This window comes from Ursus maritimus, unplaced genomic scaffold, assembly GCF_017311325.1.
Source record: "Ursus maritimus isolate PB19 unplaced genomic scaffold, ASM1731132v1 scaffold_6, whole genome shotgun sequence".
In the NCBI taxonomy this organism is placed as follows: domain Eukaryota; kingdom Metazoa; phylum Chordata; class Mammalia; order Carnivora; family Ursidae; genus Ursus; species Ursus maritimus.
The window spans coordinates 78,673,175-78,689,392 of NW_024426774.1; the positions used below are offsets into that span (position 1 = coordinate 78,673,175).

General features: G+C 42.2%; 1 protein-coding gene across 1 annotated transcript in view; it reads left to right on the forward strand.

The window, feature by feature from the left end:
- Window positions 1–7,581: 7,581 nt before the first annotated feature.
- The window catches only part of IL1RL1 (interleukin 1 receptor like 1), a 71,655-nt gene continuing 63,018 nt past the window's right edge, over window positions 7,582–16,218 (forward strand). Inside the window, exon 1 of the mRNA XM_040623644.1 lies at window positions 7,582–7,821. The gene's annotated coding sequence lies outside the window, so the exon portion shown is untranslated. The remainder of the gene's footprint in view (window positions 7,822–16,218) is intronic.

The window sequence follows — 16,218 nt, forward strand, 5'->3', positions numbered from 1 at the left end:
TCTCAATCCCTCTGCCCTCCCGCCATTCTCTCTCTCTTTCTCTCAAATAAATAAATCTTTAAAAAAGGTTTCAATTATATTGTTCTCTGAGGACAGTGACTGCCAACTCATCTATGTTTCATGCCTAAGAGCACACGCAAGTGACCTGACTCAAGGAAAAATAAAAAGGTCTGTTCCACAATAACTATCCGTCTCGCAAAGGAAGTGGGGCTGGAAACTTCTTAGGAATCAAAGAAAAAAAGGAAAAAAAGAAAGAAAAGAAAAGAAAAAAAAAGAAAAAGAAAAGGCCATGCATTATTACACATAAAACGCTACTATTTGTGGTACTTTTATTATGGACCCAGCAGTTTACATTTACATTTTCTCATGTAGCATTGCAATAACCTTAGGAAGTTGTCAATAGTTACCTCCATTTTACAGATAAGGAAACTGAGGTTTGGAGATACGAAATAACTTGCCCAAGATTACACTGCTGGTAAGCAGTCGGGGAATTTCATACACAGGTGGTCTGGCCTCAAAAGTCCGTTCCTAACCGCTGTGCCTGTCTGGCTTCTGGGTCCCGATGTGGCTAGCCGAGGCCTTGAGTTCCTTAAAACATTTCCTGTTAAGTTCTGCATTGTATTCTGTTACTTGAAGTAACAAACAGGTTGGGCAGTTTGCTGATCTGATGTGATCAGGGGATATGACGTAGTATAATTTGCATAGATAGTGGGGACATTCTTTTAAAAATCTGAAAAGGGGGAAAACAAACAAAAGCTCTCTAAGAAGTTTGATCTGTGCAGGTAAAACCACTCTCCTGAAATTTCTTGGTCTGTAAACAATCACGCAAGTACTATTACCAGCTCATGCAGCTGGCCCTCTAGTGTCTTGACCCTTGGAGGTTAAGGGCAGCTCCAGCCCTGCAAGAGGACACGTCCGTGTAGGAAGGCCTTATGTTCATTGTGCAGTTCAGTGACAGTTTAAATCACTATTAGATGAGGTCAACTCCTAAAAGCACCTTTCCCTACTAGGAAAGGAATGATATATATATATATATATATATTGTGTTTATATACACATACAGAGAGAGAGAGAGATATGGAGTCAAATAGCCCCAATGGGGTTTCAAGTTCTTGTTTTATTTTTGGAGTGCATGTATCACGGAATTCCTTTATTTGAAGGGGCTGAAGGTGTAGCCTAAGGAATTTCTTCTTCTTTCTGCAGGTACATATTGCACTAAAGCAGACCAGCCTTCCTGGAGTCCCTTTGTAGATGGACGCTTTCCAGGACAGCAATGCCGTCCATGGGGCATGCCGGGACCTCGTGCCTGGTTGCTCTGCTCGCCCCTTGGGGATTCATTTCATCATCTCTGGATCTTCCCTTGAAGACGTCACCCCACTCTCCTCTTGGCATGCTCCCCCAGAGGTCGTGCCATGACCGTCTTCTGTGTTCTCTGGTACCATGAAACCCATCAAAAAACATTTAAATATTCTACCCCGACCCTTTAGATCTGTTTATGTGTGCATAAACCGCTTCATCGGTCTCTAAGTGAGGATTTCCCAAACACACCGTTGTCCCCGTCTAGAGTTTAGGAGAGCACCTCTGGCAGGTCTGAACCTCCTGGGCTCCCTCCTGGGCAGCCACCCCAGTCCACTCTTGCCTCTTCCGTTTCTCCCCTTCGTAGTTGTCTCCAGGTCAAGAGCTCCTCTCAGTCTCCAGGAATTGTTAGGTCCGGCGCCTCTCCCTTTCCCTTTTCTAAAGGTCTCTCCTATTCTTTAAGGTCATTACTTCCTTCTAGCAAAATTCCTCTCTTTTCCAGCCTGATAGTCATGTGTCCTCCTTCATTTAAAAAACAAAAGTTCTCACACTACCCCTGTTTGGACTTAACAGGACCAACCCTTGTTTTTTGTTTGTTTGGTTTTTGTTTCTCTAAACAAATGTCATTCTCTTTGGTGTCAAATCAATAGCATTCTTAAAGATAAGGCAAATCTTTTGAAATGTCCTTTAGGATTTTGTTGAAGTTTTGTTTGTTTTTTTGTTTTAATCTCAGTTCAAAAAGGTAGCTGACTTACTCTGTGGTAAGATCATCCATCCTTTTCATAAGGACCCTCTAATAAAAATCAGCCACTCCTTTTTTTGTGGGTTTTTTTAATAATAATTTTTTATTATGTTATGTTAGTCACCATACAGGATATCCTTAGTTTTTGATGTAGTGTTCCATGATTCATTGTTTGCGTATAACACCCAGTGCACCATGTAATACGTGCCCTCCTTACTACCCATCACTGGCCAATCCCACCCCCCGCCCCAAGCCCTCAGTTTCTTTCCCAGAGTCCATAGTCTATCGTGGTTCATTCCTCCTTCTGTTTACCCCCCCCTCCATTCTTCCCTTCCTTCTCCTACTGATCTCCCTGCTATTTCTTATGTTCCATAAATGAGTGAAACCATATGATAATTGTCTTTCTCTGCTTGACTGATTTCATTTAGCATAATCTCCTCCAGTGCCGTCCATGTTCCTGCAAATGTTGGGTAATCATTCTTTCTGATGGCTGAGTAATATTCCATTGTATATATGGACCACATCTTCTTAATCCAGTCATCTGTTGAAGAGCATCTTGGCTCCTCCCACGATTTAGTTATTGTGGACAATGCTGCTATGAACATTGGGGTGCATATGACCCTTCTCTTCACTACGTCTGTATCTTTGGGGTAAATACCCAGTAGTGCAATTGCTGGATCATAGGGTAGCTCTATTTTTAACTTTTTTTTTTAAAGATTTTATTTCTTTATTTGACACAGAGAGAGAGTTAGCCAGTGAGAGAGGGAACACAAGCAGGGGGAGTGGGAGAGGAAGAAGCAGGCTCCCAGCAAAGGAGCCTGATGTGGGGCTCGATGCCAGGAATCTGGGATCATGTCCTGAGCCAAAGGCAGACGCTTAATGACTGAGCCACCCAGGCGCCCCTCTATTTTTAACTTTTTAAGGCACCTCCACACTGTTTTCCAATGTGGCTGTACAACTTGCATTCCCACCAACAGTGTAAGAAGGATTCCCCTTTCTCCACTTCCTCTCCAACATTTGTTTCTTGTCTTGTCCATTTTTGCCATTCTAACTGGTGTAAGGTGGTTTTGATTTGAATTTCCCTGATGGCTAATGATTTTGAACATTTAGCCATTTGCATGTCTTCATTGGAAAAGTGTCTGTTCATACCTTCTGCCCATTTTTCCAAGGAAACAGTAAAAAAAAACTAAGAGGCAGCCCACGGAATGGGAGAAGATATTTGCAAATGACACTACAGATAAAAGACTGGTATCCAAGATCTACAAAGAACTTCTCAAACTCAATACACGAGAAACAAATAATCAAATAAAAAAATCAGCCACTCCTCGTGATTGAGCCTACATACAGCCTGCGTCCCACACACTTCACCAGACTTGGTGCAATTACTGATCCAGAATTAACATGACGCTTTGAAGCTGAGAGTCTTTCCCTATGTTTGAGGGATTGCGTGCACGCCCCTGAATCCAAAGTTAGCCCCGTCAGCAGTAAGTTCCCATCAGCGCCTGGTGGGTGGGCACGAGGAGGGCACGTGATGTGATGAGCCCGGGTGTTACACGCAACTGATGAATTACTGAACACTACAACTGAAACTGTAGTGTACTATAGGTTAATTGAATTTAAATTTAAAAGAAGTCATTAAGTTCCCCCTGTATTTTATAAAGAGGAACAGAGCATGGGCTGCAAATCTGGTGCTGCCACAGCCCCCCCCCCACCCCGCCCTGGTAATGACACCAGAACAAACCGTCTCATGCACACGTGCCCTGGAACTTTTCCAATTTATGCCTCTAGATTTGAAACAGAACGAAGGGGAGAAAAATAGATGGGTTTCTACTTAAAATCCTACGCACTTGAGATGCCTTGTCTTTGCCTTCCAGTCCCTGGGGCTCTAGCCTTTAAGGCACCTAGAGACCCACCCCTCATGTTGTTTTTGAAGCCTGCAGATGCACCTGGAGTTGAGAGGTGAAGTCTTGCTAGAGGATTGGATTTCCAGGCATCCACTTAACCAGAGCCCTAGAACGCAGCTCAGCTGAGCGCTGAAGCCAAGTGGCTGCCGCCGAGAATCAGAGGGTTTGGTGTCCCGGTGTTGGACTTTGCCTCTCAGAGGTCATATGGCTGCTGGCCTGGTGGTTTCCTGAAAAACAGTGTGTGCTGCACGTTTGGGAATGTTCCCCCCCACCCCAGACCTCCTCCTAGTAGGTTCTATGTGGTGGATAACGAGACCCCAAAGACCCAAAGCTCCCTTGGTGAGAAGGCGGGGTACAGAGGAGGATTTCTTTTCCTCCAGGACATGGTGAACACAGTGCCATGATTATCTTTTAGAGAAAAGCTTCCGTCCACACGTGAGGAAGTTCAGAGGCCGAGGATGCTGAGAGTCACAGACTAGCGGGCACCTTGGTAAGGCTAACAAAAGACTTTCTCCTTTTCTTTGCATTTCCCTGCCCATGCTCCTTCCTCCAGGCAAACTAGATATCTTCTGCGGTCTTTGCAAGGCTACACACACTGGTCTAGAATGTATTGTGTCCTGGGCTCTGACAATATGCAGTTTCCCCCTTATTCACGGATTCCATATTTGTGATTTTGCCTATTCACTAACATTTCTTTGCAACCCCGAAATCAATACTCCTGGTACTGTTGCAGTGTTCATGGACATGCACAGAGCGGCACAGATTTGACTTACCCGCTGTGTATGCTCCCACTTGATGCTCTGCCTTCTCGTTTCAACTCTCGTATTGCAAACAAGGGTCCTTTCCGCGGTCTAGCTAGTGCCAAGATCTTTGCATTTTTGTACTTTTTGTTGGTGATTTCAAGGCTTAAATTGGCCCCCAAGCCTGATGCTGACGTTGGCTAGTGTCCAAAGCACACAAAGTATTTGCAAATCAGTGTTCACAGTGACTTTCTAGAACATAATTACTGGGAGAAATGAAAATCAATTGTATTTGATTAGGAGATGAGTTGTAATGGCTGAGATTTGTTTTTCAAATTTTATGACTATCAGTGGGGTTGGTGACGTAAAAATGCTATGACCTTGGAGCATTTTGGGAAAAGAGATGCATGAAGGATACCATCGGATGAAATAAACTTGGAGGGGCATCTGGTAGGATAGGATCAAACTGTTGCTAAAGGAATCCAGGAACCCCTGGCTGAGCATCAGAATAAAAAAAGGAAGTAGAAAATGATTCGGATTTTTGGTCTTTACTTCAGGGCAAATAGACATGGAGGTCAGTTTCTTCTTGAGGTCTTAATAATGGAAACCAATTTAAATTGGGGAATTTTTGTTGCTGGAATTGGGCTATGATTATATTATCATCCTGATTTATTGCTCATTTCCTCTGGTCTATGTGGATGGATATTGTATTTCGCACAACTTAAGTCTAGAAGGAGATTAAGCCATGAGTTTTTGTCCTCAGTTGAGAAATGTATTTAATGTCCTGTGCTGACCCCTTGTAGAGCTATTTCAGGGCCTAAACTGAACTTCTTTCTCCTAGGAACAGAGGGTAGTCGAGCAGCCTCAAAACAGGAAGCAAGACTCCCCTAATCAACCACAAATCTCTTCTCCCAAAGAAGATATCAAAAGAGTAAGTCACACGCTCGATTGCTAAGCCTGAGGAGTTAAGAGAACTAATAACGGGAGGATGTTAGAAATTGTCTTATCCTCCTTTCTTCATGTTTCCCTTAAGGGGTTTCTGTTACTGATGAGACTGGGGTCTAACTTTCTTCTTCTTCTTCTTCTTCTTCTTCTTCTTCTTTTTATTTATTTGAGAGAGAGAGAGTGAGCAAGAGAGAGAAAGAGCACATGAGCAAGGGGAGAGGCAGAGGGAGAGGGAGAAGCAGACTCTCCACTGAACAGGGAGCCCTACTCGGGACTTGATCCCAGGACCCCGAGACCATGAACCGAGCCACAGGCAGAGGCTTAACTGATTGCCCCACCCAGGCACTCCAGAGACTGGGGTCTAACTTTCAAGCAGCACCTTATTGAGAGGATGGACCCGTGGCCCTGAAATTCTGTCAGGGTGGGTCACTTTCTCTCCCTTCTGTCCCCTCCTTCTTGTCCTTAATTCTCTCCTGCTTTTTATATAGCAGACAGGCTTCCCTTGCCCACGGAGTCACAAAAATAAATCAGGGTCCTATGGTTCCAAGGCTTGTGTTAAGGAAGGAGGTAAGAGGTTCTGCTTCCCCCCCCCCCAATCCAGATTTACTGTTAGGGTTGGCTATATATCTTGATCCATAGCCGAAGTCTTGTATGTATTCATCAATGACAAGACCCCAGAGAGCATTAGTATCCTAGAAACCCCATCAAGAAGGAGCACAAGGTTGAGCCAGAACCGTGATGTCAGGGAATGACTCCAAGGGTGGTCTGAGGGGGTTGCCTGCGTGGCTCAGTCGGTGAAGCATCCGGCTCTCGGTTTCATCTCGGGTCATGATCTCGGGGTCGTGAGACGGAGCCTCGTATTGGGCTCCACACTCAGTGGGGAGTCTGCTTGAGATTCTCTCCTTCTCCCTCTGCTTCTCTCCCTGCTCACACATGTGCTCTCTCTACAATAAATAAATAAATCTTAAAAAAAAACTAAAAAACCCCAAAAGTCGCCTGAGGAGTCCAATATCACTGGTCAAAGGTGTAGAGGGCAAACTCAAGTTCAATCTGCATCCGATTTAACTCATGAAGACTGTTTGCAGAAGAGGTGGAGCTGTTTCAAAACTTCTGCGTGCCGCCTTATTTTCTTCAAGTAGGCCTCTGGGTTAGCGGTTCATAGATATCTGAGAACTAGAATCTAACATGGGAGAAGGGGGAAGTCAGCAATGAAGCAAGGCTCAGACTCCTTGGCTGTTGGTGCCCTTGAGGGTTAATCTGAAGGGGAGACCTGAGGAGGTCTCGCTTCCCTCCATTTCTGCAGGTGCTGTGAGGGGTGTGGTCTTGTAGGATGTCAGCTCGACAGGTGCAGACACAGGGAGCTGCTCCCATTGGCATGCTCACCATGCACAGGGACAGAGATTTTCAGATCCTCTTTGTTAAGGAAGAGATATAGAAAAAAATAGCAATTGAATTAAAAATTGTCAGAGGACTTGAACAGATTCTTGTTTTTCCAAAGAAGACATATGAATGGCCAATAGGTACGTGGAAACATGCTCAGTATCACTGATCATCAAGGAAATGCAAATCAAAACCATAATGAGCTATCGCCTTACACCTGGAAGAATATCTATTATCAAAGAGAAAAGAGAGAACAAGTGTTGCTGAGGATGTGGAGGAAAGGGGGCCCTCGTGCACTGTTGGTGGGAATGTAAGTTGCTGCAGCCACCGTGGAAAACAGTATGGAAGTTCCTCCAAAAGTGAAAAACAGGACTACCCTATGATCCCGCAATCCCACATCAGGGTATATACTTAAAGGAAATGAAATCACTACCTTGAGAAGATACCTATTGCTATGAAGATGGAGATTCATGGGAATCGAGGCGAATGCAGGAGACGGCCCTGACTGTGTGTGCACATGAGAGGCAAAAAGGCAAAGATGAGTGCAGGAAGCCAGGAGGTAGCAAAAAGCAGAAGGTGACGTCAGAATTTGAGATATAGGGAACTAGAAATAGAGAAGAACCCATGGCAAGAAAAGTGTATAGGACTAATTTAATTGAACTTTGGGTATGAGCCATTGTTTGCTTCAGCAACAAACTCATCTGCATTTCGCCTTGGAAACAGCCGGAAAGAAAAGCTTGGGCACAGGAAGAAACACCTGGGAGGGAGATGGGCGTCTAGGCCGCCATCTTGCAGGCAGGTGCGCAATCTCGAGGTAAGCGAGGGAGGAGCCGATGGGGGGAACGTGGATATGGGGCCCGGCCTGCGTCAGGGGGATGCCCGCAGGTAAGTGGTGGGTGGAGGAAGACAGCTAAATGAAACATAGAAGAGGCTTTTCTGAGAAGTATATGTTTGCTGAGAAATTTAAAATGTGCTAGAGCAGAGTTATTTTGTTTACACGAGCAACAACCACCACCAGAAAAGGAATGAGATGATTCAGCACTGCGAACAGGACACTGCATGTGAGTGCTCGGTAGGTCTGACAGGCAGGACTAGAGGGGCTCACCGAGAAAGCCTTCGCTTGCCAGCGTGCCCGTTGCCGAGTCAGGGTCACTTAGCCGACTTCTGGTTAGGGTCTGCAAATCAAGGATTACAAGATTGAAGGACGGTTCACTCTTGAACAACGTGGGTTTGAACTGCTGGAGTCCATTTATATGCAGGGTTTTTTCTGTAAATACAGTATGGTAAATGTATTTTCCTAAAGAGTTGCAACATTTTGAAAAAATATATATATATGTATATATAATCTACAACTAACAGCCTGGAGAACACCGTAATATTGTAATAATGTCGGGTGGGGACAGAAGGGGCCACACCTGTGGCGAGTGCCACATAATGTGCAGACTTGTCAAATTGTTATGTTGAACACCTGAAACTAATATGACATTGTATGTCAACTATACCTCAATAATGAGAAATATATATAAGTAAGTAAAATTTAAAAAAAAAGAAATATAAAATGTAAACAAAGAGGGGCCTTCTGTGGTAAAGAGAGATTATGGAGGCAGAGTGATTAAAGTGCCAACAGTGGCAAAATCATTCACTGGATTTGACCACATTGAGGTCATCGGTGATTGTAGAATGAAAGTCTTGGGTATGTCTCTACCTCCATTTCAGAGAGGTTTCTTTCCATTTTCTCTGATGCATCATAACTCTATGGAATAAATCTCATAATTGACAATAATCACCTCCCTGCACTAGGTCCTCAGACCTCTTCTCATCTAGCCTCTCATCAACATTTGACACTGTTGACCACTCTCCTTTCCTTAACTCCCCTCTTTTCTGAGCTTTTGATGTGCAGTCTACTCTTTGTTTTCTATTAACTCCAAAACTGCTCTTCTGTCTCCCCTCCCTGGCTGTTAATGCTAAAGTTGCTCAAAGACTTATGCTTGTCCCTCTTTGCTTTTCACTGTATATTCCCTCTTTGATCCCACCTGCATCTGTGATTTCAGTGACCACTGAAATCGTAACAACTCCCATAGCCAGTCCCAGTATCTCTGTTGAGTCCATACACTTGGCTGCTTACTTGACTTTCATTTGAGTACCTCAAAGTCCCTCCCAACTCAACATTTCCAAAACCAAACTCAAGTTATTCTCCCCACAAACCAGACCGTGCATGCCCCGGTCCTCTTCCTCTGTTCCACAGCTTATAAGTGGCACTACTGTCCATTCTGCTGTACAATCTGGAAGCCTCTGCTTTTTCCTCATATCCATTCTATCACCACGTCCTGCTAATATAACCTCTTAAGGACTTTTCTCCCCCTCTGCTACCACCACATTGGTTTAAGCTACCCTCCTCTATCACTATCTCTACTGAGATGACTTTATTACTGCTTTTGTTATTTTAAACATTGCCCTGAAGTTCTTTGATGTATCTCTCATTGACGAGTGAGGTTTTATGTTCTGTGCCCTTGAAATTGGCTGCACTTGGGACTGCACTGACCAATAAAGTCTCATTAAAGTAGCACTGTGTTACTTTAGAACCGGGTCATAAAAGGCAGTGCAACTTTATCTTGCTTGCTAGAATGCTCACGTTGGAGCCCTGAGATGCTCAGATCACCGCTATGTTCTTAGGAAGGCAAGCCACATGGAGGGGCCACATGGAGGCATTTTGTTGGCAGTTCTCATTTTTGCGCTATCTCAGCCAAAGCCCAGACAAGTGAGAGACCAAGTCATTTAGATGATTCCAGACCCTGGCCATCAATTCACTCCCAGTTTTTAGACTTCCCAGCAAAGGTCCTAAGCATCATGGAACAGCGGCAAGTCTCCCTCTGCCTTCTACTCTCTCCACCTCCCACCTCCACCCCTATCTGTACAAGTTGCAGAAGCACTAAATTAATCAGTATAATCAAAGATTGTTCTAGGGGATGAAAGGTACAGCGTAGGAAAGATAGTCAATGGCATCGTAATAATTGCATTGTATGGTGACAGATGTGGTGAACGTAGCCTAATATACAGACTTGTCCAATCACCATGTTGTGCACCTGAAACTAATGTAACATTGTGTGTCAACTATACTTCCCTTAAAAAAAGGCTGAGAAATTTAGGGGTCATTTGTTGAGCAGGAATAGTAACTGAAACACTGATAGAGCCCATCTAGGTCTGCACGTTGCCACTTTGTTCTTGACACTGCAGATTCAGAATAATCTCCCTACTTAAAACCACTCAGTTGTGTCCTCCTGGCTCTTAGGCTAAAGTTGGAAATTCTTTTTTTTTTTTTTAAGATTTATTTATTTATTTTAGAGAAAGAGAGAGAGCACGTGAGTGCGCAAGCGGGAGCAGGGGAGAGGGAGAGAGAATCTTCAAGCAGACTCCCTGCTGAGCGCAGAGCCCAACTCAGGGCTCCATCCCAGGACCCCAAGATCATGACCTGAGCTGGAACCAAGAGTCAGTCACTTAACTGAGTCACCCAGGCACCCCTAAAGATGGAAATTCCTAATGTGACCTCAAGGACTGAACCAGGAGTCCCCGCCCACATCTTGTAGCACACACACAATCTTTGTCCCCTGATTTCAGTTCTCTGTGTCCCCCACCCTCCTTCCTGCCATGGTGCTCTGCTCAGTTTCCTTTGCCCGCCCTGCTCTTCCCCCCTCTCTTCCCCAGAAAAGGGCAATTCATGCTGCAGGTCACACAGCAGTCCTCCTTCCTCAGGGAGACTTCCTTTGGCTGCACAACTCTAGGTCACATTTCCTCATTGCATGCTTTCACCGACCCCATTCCCTTCGGCATGATAGTTCCCACTATCAGAGAGTGTGCACTTTATATGGAAAATAATAGGAAGCCACTGAATGATTTTGAGCGAGTAATTGGCAATGAGATGTAAAATATATTGAAGTGAGAAGCATGGATACATTTTACATATTGTGTTGTGGTTGTTGGTTTTTGGTTTTGGTAAATATCCCATTGGTGTCTGTTTCTTGCCTTAGACTGTCAGCTCAACTGGGGCAGAGACCATGTCTGTTTCTGCTCCCAGGAGTAGTCTTGCTGCTTTGCATAGATATTTGGTCTTTAATTCATATAACGCTGAGGATATACTCGTAGGATGAATGAACGAACCTTGGGGGTTTAGTTACAAGGTCAGCATTTTTAACCATTATGGTTTATGGCACAGCTTCAGGTTATGGGAACAGTGAAGAGATGAAGTAGTTATCAGTCTGTTCTTCAGAAAATTACAGTCCACGTGTGGAGAGATGCTTTACTAAGATATGTACGTCAATACCTCCATTATAAGAGAGACACGATCCAAGGTGCTTTATATAAACTATGCTATTTATTCTTTACCACTCCTATTTTATAGATCAGGGAACCAAACCCCACACAGGACTTGAACCAAATACTCTGATTCTAAAAACTAGGCTGGAAACATGAGATTTTTCTTGGTAGAAAATACTTTAAGAACAGAAGTGGGAAATAAAGTAGATTGAATCTGATTTTCAGGTTAAGGGATTTTGGGTCTGTTCTGTAAATAGTGGTGATCTATTAAAAGATTTTGAGCAGTAGACTGCTGTAATCAAACTTGATTTTTCAGTACCAAGACAGAGTATCTGGTGTTGGACTAGCCTTCTTACCACAAATAGAGAAGTGGACAATACCTATTAAAATTTTTGTCCAGACTTTGGACAGCAGGCACTGTAAGCCTTGAAAGAAGGAAAGCTATTTAGGTAACTCCCACATTGTCTGAGATTTTCGCTTGCAGGCACCTTCTGAACTGTGGTGCAGGGCAAGGAGCACAAGCATTACTGTGGTCATACTTAGCTGAGAAGACGGTGATCTGAGTTTGGAGATGTCTTGATGTGGAAAGAATACCGGAGAAAAGGGAGCTATACAGAGAAGCACCGGACTCAGCAAAAGAGTTCTTTTGGGGATTTGGCTAAATACTGAGCTGCACACACACAGAGCGTGCAAAGAACATCTGCTAGGAATCTGTGAGCTAAAAATGAGGTCCAAATCTCTCCTAGACGTAGGAGATACTTAAGTTTTAATCAGCCAAGCCGAAGTGGAGAGACCTTGTTGCAACTCTGAGTAGTACGTAGAGCTGGTCTACCATGAGTAAAAGCTACTCTAGACCCACCCAAGTAAGCCTTATAATAAGCTTTCAAAGGATCAAGTGGATCCACAAGTAAATTACTTCTTACTAGAACAATAGTCACAATTCAAGGAAAGTAACAAAATCCAGACACAAAACAACACAGCACCCCAAATATCCAACATATGATAACAAAATCACAAGACATTCAGAAAAGCAGGAAAATGTGACCCCCAAACCAAGAGAAATAGAAACAGATACGAGAGAGATGATGGAATTAGCAAAGATTTTTTAAATAGCTATTTTAATTATTTTCAAAGCTTTAAAGAAAATGTGACCATAGTAAGGACCAAATAGGACATCTAAGTAGGGAAATGGTCATGAAAAAGTAAACAAACAAACAAACAAACAACAACAACAACAAAAACCCAGAAACAAACAAACAAACAAAAAACCAAATGGAAATCCTATAACTAAAACAAAAAACAAAAAAATCTGCAATGAAAAGGTCTCTCAGTGGGCTTAACAGTAGATTGAATCATGCAGAAGAAAAAAAAATTAGGGAACTTGAAGACAGGGTAATAAAAACAAAGAGACTATAGCATAAAAAGGGGAGAAAAGGTGGAAAAAAAGAAAGAAAAGAGATTCAGGGACTTGTGGGACTGTAAGAGTCTAACACAATATTAAGAGTCTCAGAAGGAAGGAAGATTTAAATGCAAAAATTATTTAATGAAATAATCATAAGAACATTTCAAAAGTTGATGGAAAGGGGCGCCTGGGTGGCGCAGTCGTTAAGCGTCTGCCTTCGGCTCAGGGCGTGATCCCGGCGTTACCGGATCGAGCCCCACATCAGGCTCCTCCGCTAGGAGCCTGCTTCTTCCTCTCCTACTCCCCCTGCTTGTGTTCCCTCTCTCGCTGGCTGTCTCTCTCTGTCAAATAAATAAATAAAATCTTAAAAAAAAAAAAGAAGTTGATAGAAAAAAATCCACAATTCTAAGAAACTCACCACCCACAGACAGAATAAATAGAAAGCAATGGCATGCATCATCACACTGCTGAAAACCAGTGATTATAGAAAAATCTAAGCCAGAGGGGAGGAAAATATATTACCTATAACAGAATGATAAAAATGATTGTGTTGTCAGAAACTGTGCAAGCCAAAAAAAATGAAACAACATCTGTAAAATGCTGAAAGGAAAAAAAAAAAGGGGGGGTTAACCTAGAATTTTATATCCACAGAAAATATCTTTTAAAAAGGGAGTTAGGTGTTGTGGTGAGTGCTGTGTGTTGTGTAAGACTGATGAATCACAGACCTGTACCCCTAAACAAATAATATATTATATGTTAATGATTTTAAAAAAGGAAGATGAAATAAAAAATATTTGTATGCAAAGCAAAGCTGAGAAAATGTATTACCAGCAAACCTTCGTGAAAAGGCAGGTTAAAGGCAGTTCTTCGGGGTAAAGGAACGTGATGTGAGATGGAAGCAAAACACAAGGGAATGAAGAGTGTAGAAAACGGTAAATATGTGGGGAAATACAAAATAATTTCTTTGTTTGATAGTGGATTTAAGACATCATTTACTGTTTAAAGTAAAAAGTCACTAACCATGTATTGTAGGGCCTTAATTCATGGACAAGTAATAGGCATCACAACAATAGCCTAAAGGGGAAGATAAAACATATTGCTTTAATGTTCTTTCATTTTATTTATTCAGTATAAACTACTGGAAGGTAGACTGTGAAAACTTAAAACGCATCTTGTAAACCCTGGGAACCCGTAGCAGCAATAAAAATAAAGAGGTTGAGATAATAAGCCAATAGGGAAAAAATGCAATATTAAAATAATTATTCCAAAGGATGTCAGAAAAGGATGAATAAAGAATAATAAACAAATAGCAACCAAACAGCAAGATGATAGACACAAACCCAATATTAATATTTACATTAAAATATTTACTTCGCTAATTAAAGGCGGAAATTGTTAGACTGGGTAATAAATAATAAATAATACCAATACTAATAATGCCAGTTTCTGGTGTCATTCAGGTAATACTGGGCTACTTACTAAGTAAGTCAAGTCATGGTTGCACTTAAGTTCGCACAGTGCTTCTCTTGAGGAAGGAAATCTCTGTGCTAACAATGCTTTTGATTTCCTCTACAGCATATGGAACTTGCAAATTCAAAACTAATCTCCTGTAATTCAATTCTGCAAATATTTGAAAAAAATTAGGAATGGTTATAATTCCATGTAACTACCACTTCTGTTTTGAAATAATGTTTCAGAGAATGAGAATGTATAAAGCAAAGCATTTGGCTATGGAAACATTGGAAAAACAGAAGTTTAAAGGATGTTGTAAATTCTAGATCTTTATCTGGGAAAGTTAATCATTTTGAGTACGACCTGAATAAACATTCATAGTGGGTTTAATAATGTGGAGCTAGTAAGTGCCTAAAGAAAGGCTTATGGAGGTGGGAGGAAGTAACGGGGATTCAGTTCACTGTGTGCGTGGAGCAAATACAATGTGGACATGTGAGTGTCTAAGATAGCCTTGACATTACCAATGAGTAGGATCCCAATCTACTCGAGATAAAGTAAATTATACTGCAGAATCATAGAATTTTAGAGTTGAAAAGAAGAAAGGAAACGGACTAAATCCCCCAATTAAAAACAGAAAGTGTCAGTTGGGATTATTAAAGCAAAGCCAAAGCATATGGTGTTTACAAGGCACACATTCGGTAAGAAGACACAAGTACAATGAAAGTGGGGAGTATGCCACGTAAACTCTCTCCGAAAGCTGGAGTGGCTCTATTAATATCAGACAACATAGATTTTTAGGATAAGGAGTACTGCCAAAGGAAGAGACATTTCGTAATGTTAAAAAAGGCAATTCATCAAGAAAGTATTATAAAGTATATGCACCCAATAACAGAGTTTCAGATCACAGTAAATAAAAATTGTCAGAGCTAAAGTGAGAAATCACCAAATCCACAATCATAGCTGGAAATTGCTTTGATTTTCTTTCAGTAATGTACTCTTTTTTTGTAATAATTTTTATTATGTTATGTTAGTCACCATACAGTACATCCCTAGTTTTTGATGTAATGTTCCATGATTCATTACTTGCGTATAACACCCAGTGCACCATGCAATACGTGCCCTCCTTAATCCCCATCACCAGCCTATCCCAATCCCCCACCCTCTCCCCTCTGAAGCCCTCAGTTTGTTACTCTTAACCATAAAACTGACCCAAAACACCCCCAACCTCTTTATGATATAAAAAAAACTCAATAAACACAAGTGGTTGACCCAAACTTACTGACATTTACAACACTTCACCCAATAACCACAGAATATTCTTTTCAAGTGCATATGGACCATTCACCATGGTAGACTGTCTTCTGCATCATAAAACAAATCACAACACTAAAAGTATTAAAATCATATAGAGTGAATCATCTGACCAAGAGAGAATTAAACCGGAATTCAATAACAAGTAGATATCTGAAAAATTCCCACATCATTTGGATATTGAATAATGCACTTTTATATAATCGGTGGGTCAAAGAAAGAGTTACAAGAGCAATTAGGCAATACAGGGAACAGAATGTGTGCACATGTGTGTGTTTATATGTATATATTTGTGTGACAGAATTAAAGCAGTGCTCAGAGAGAAATACATAGCTCTGATTTATAGTGCTCATGAGTTAGAGAGGGAAGGATTAAAATCAGTGACCTAAACATCTATCTTGAGGAAGACAGCAAAAGAACAACATTACAGTTGACCCTTGAACAACATGGGATTGAACTGCCTGGGTCCATTTATACGTATTTTTTTGATGATAAATACAGTATAGTACTGTAAATGTGTTGTCTCTAACTCCTGCATTGTTTAAGGGTCATCTGCAATCAAACACAAACTTTAGGGGCGCCTGGGTGGCACAGCGGTTAAGCGTCTGCCTTCGGCTCAGGGCGTGATCCCGGCGTTATGGGATCGAGCCCCACATCAGGCTCCTCCGCTGGGAGCCTGCTTCTTCCTCTCCCCCTCCCCCTGCTTGTGTTCCCTCTCTCGCTGGCTGTCTCTAT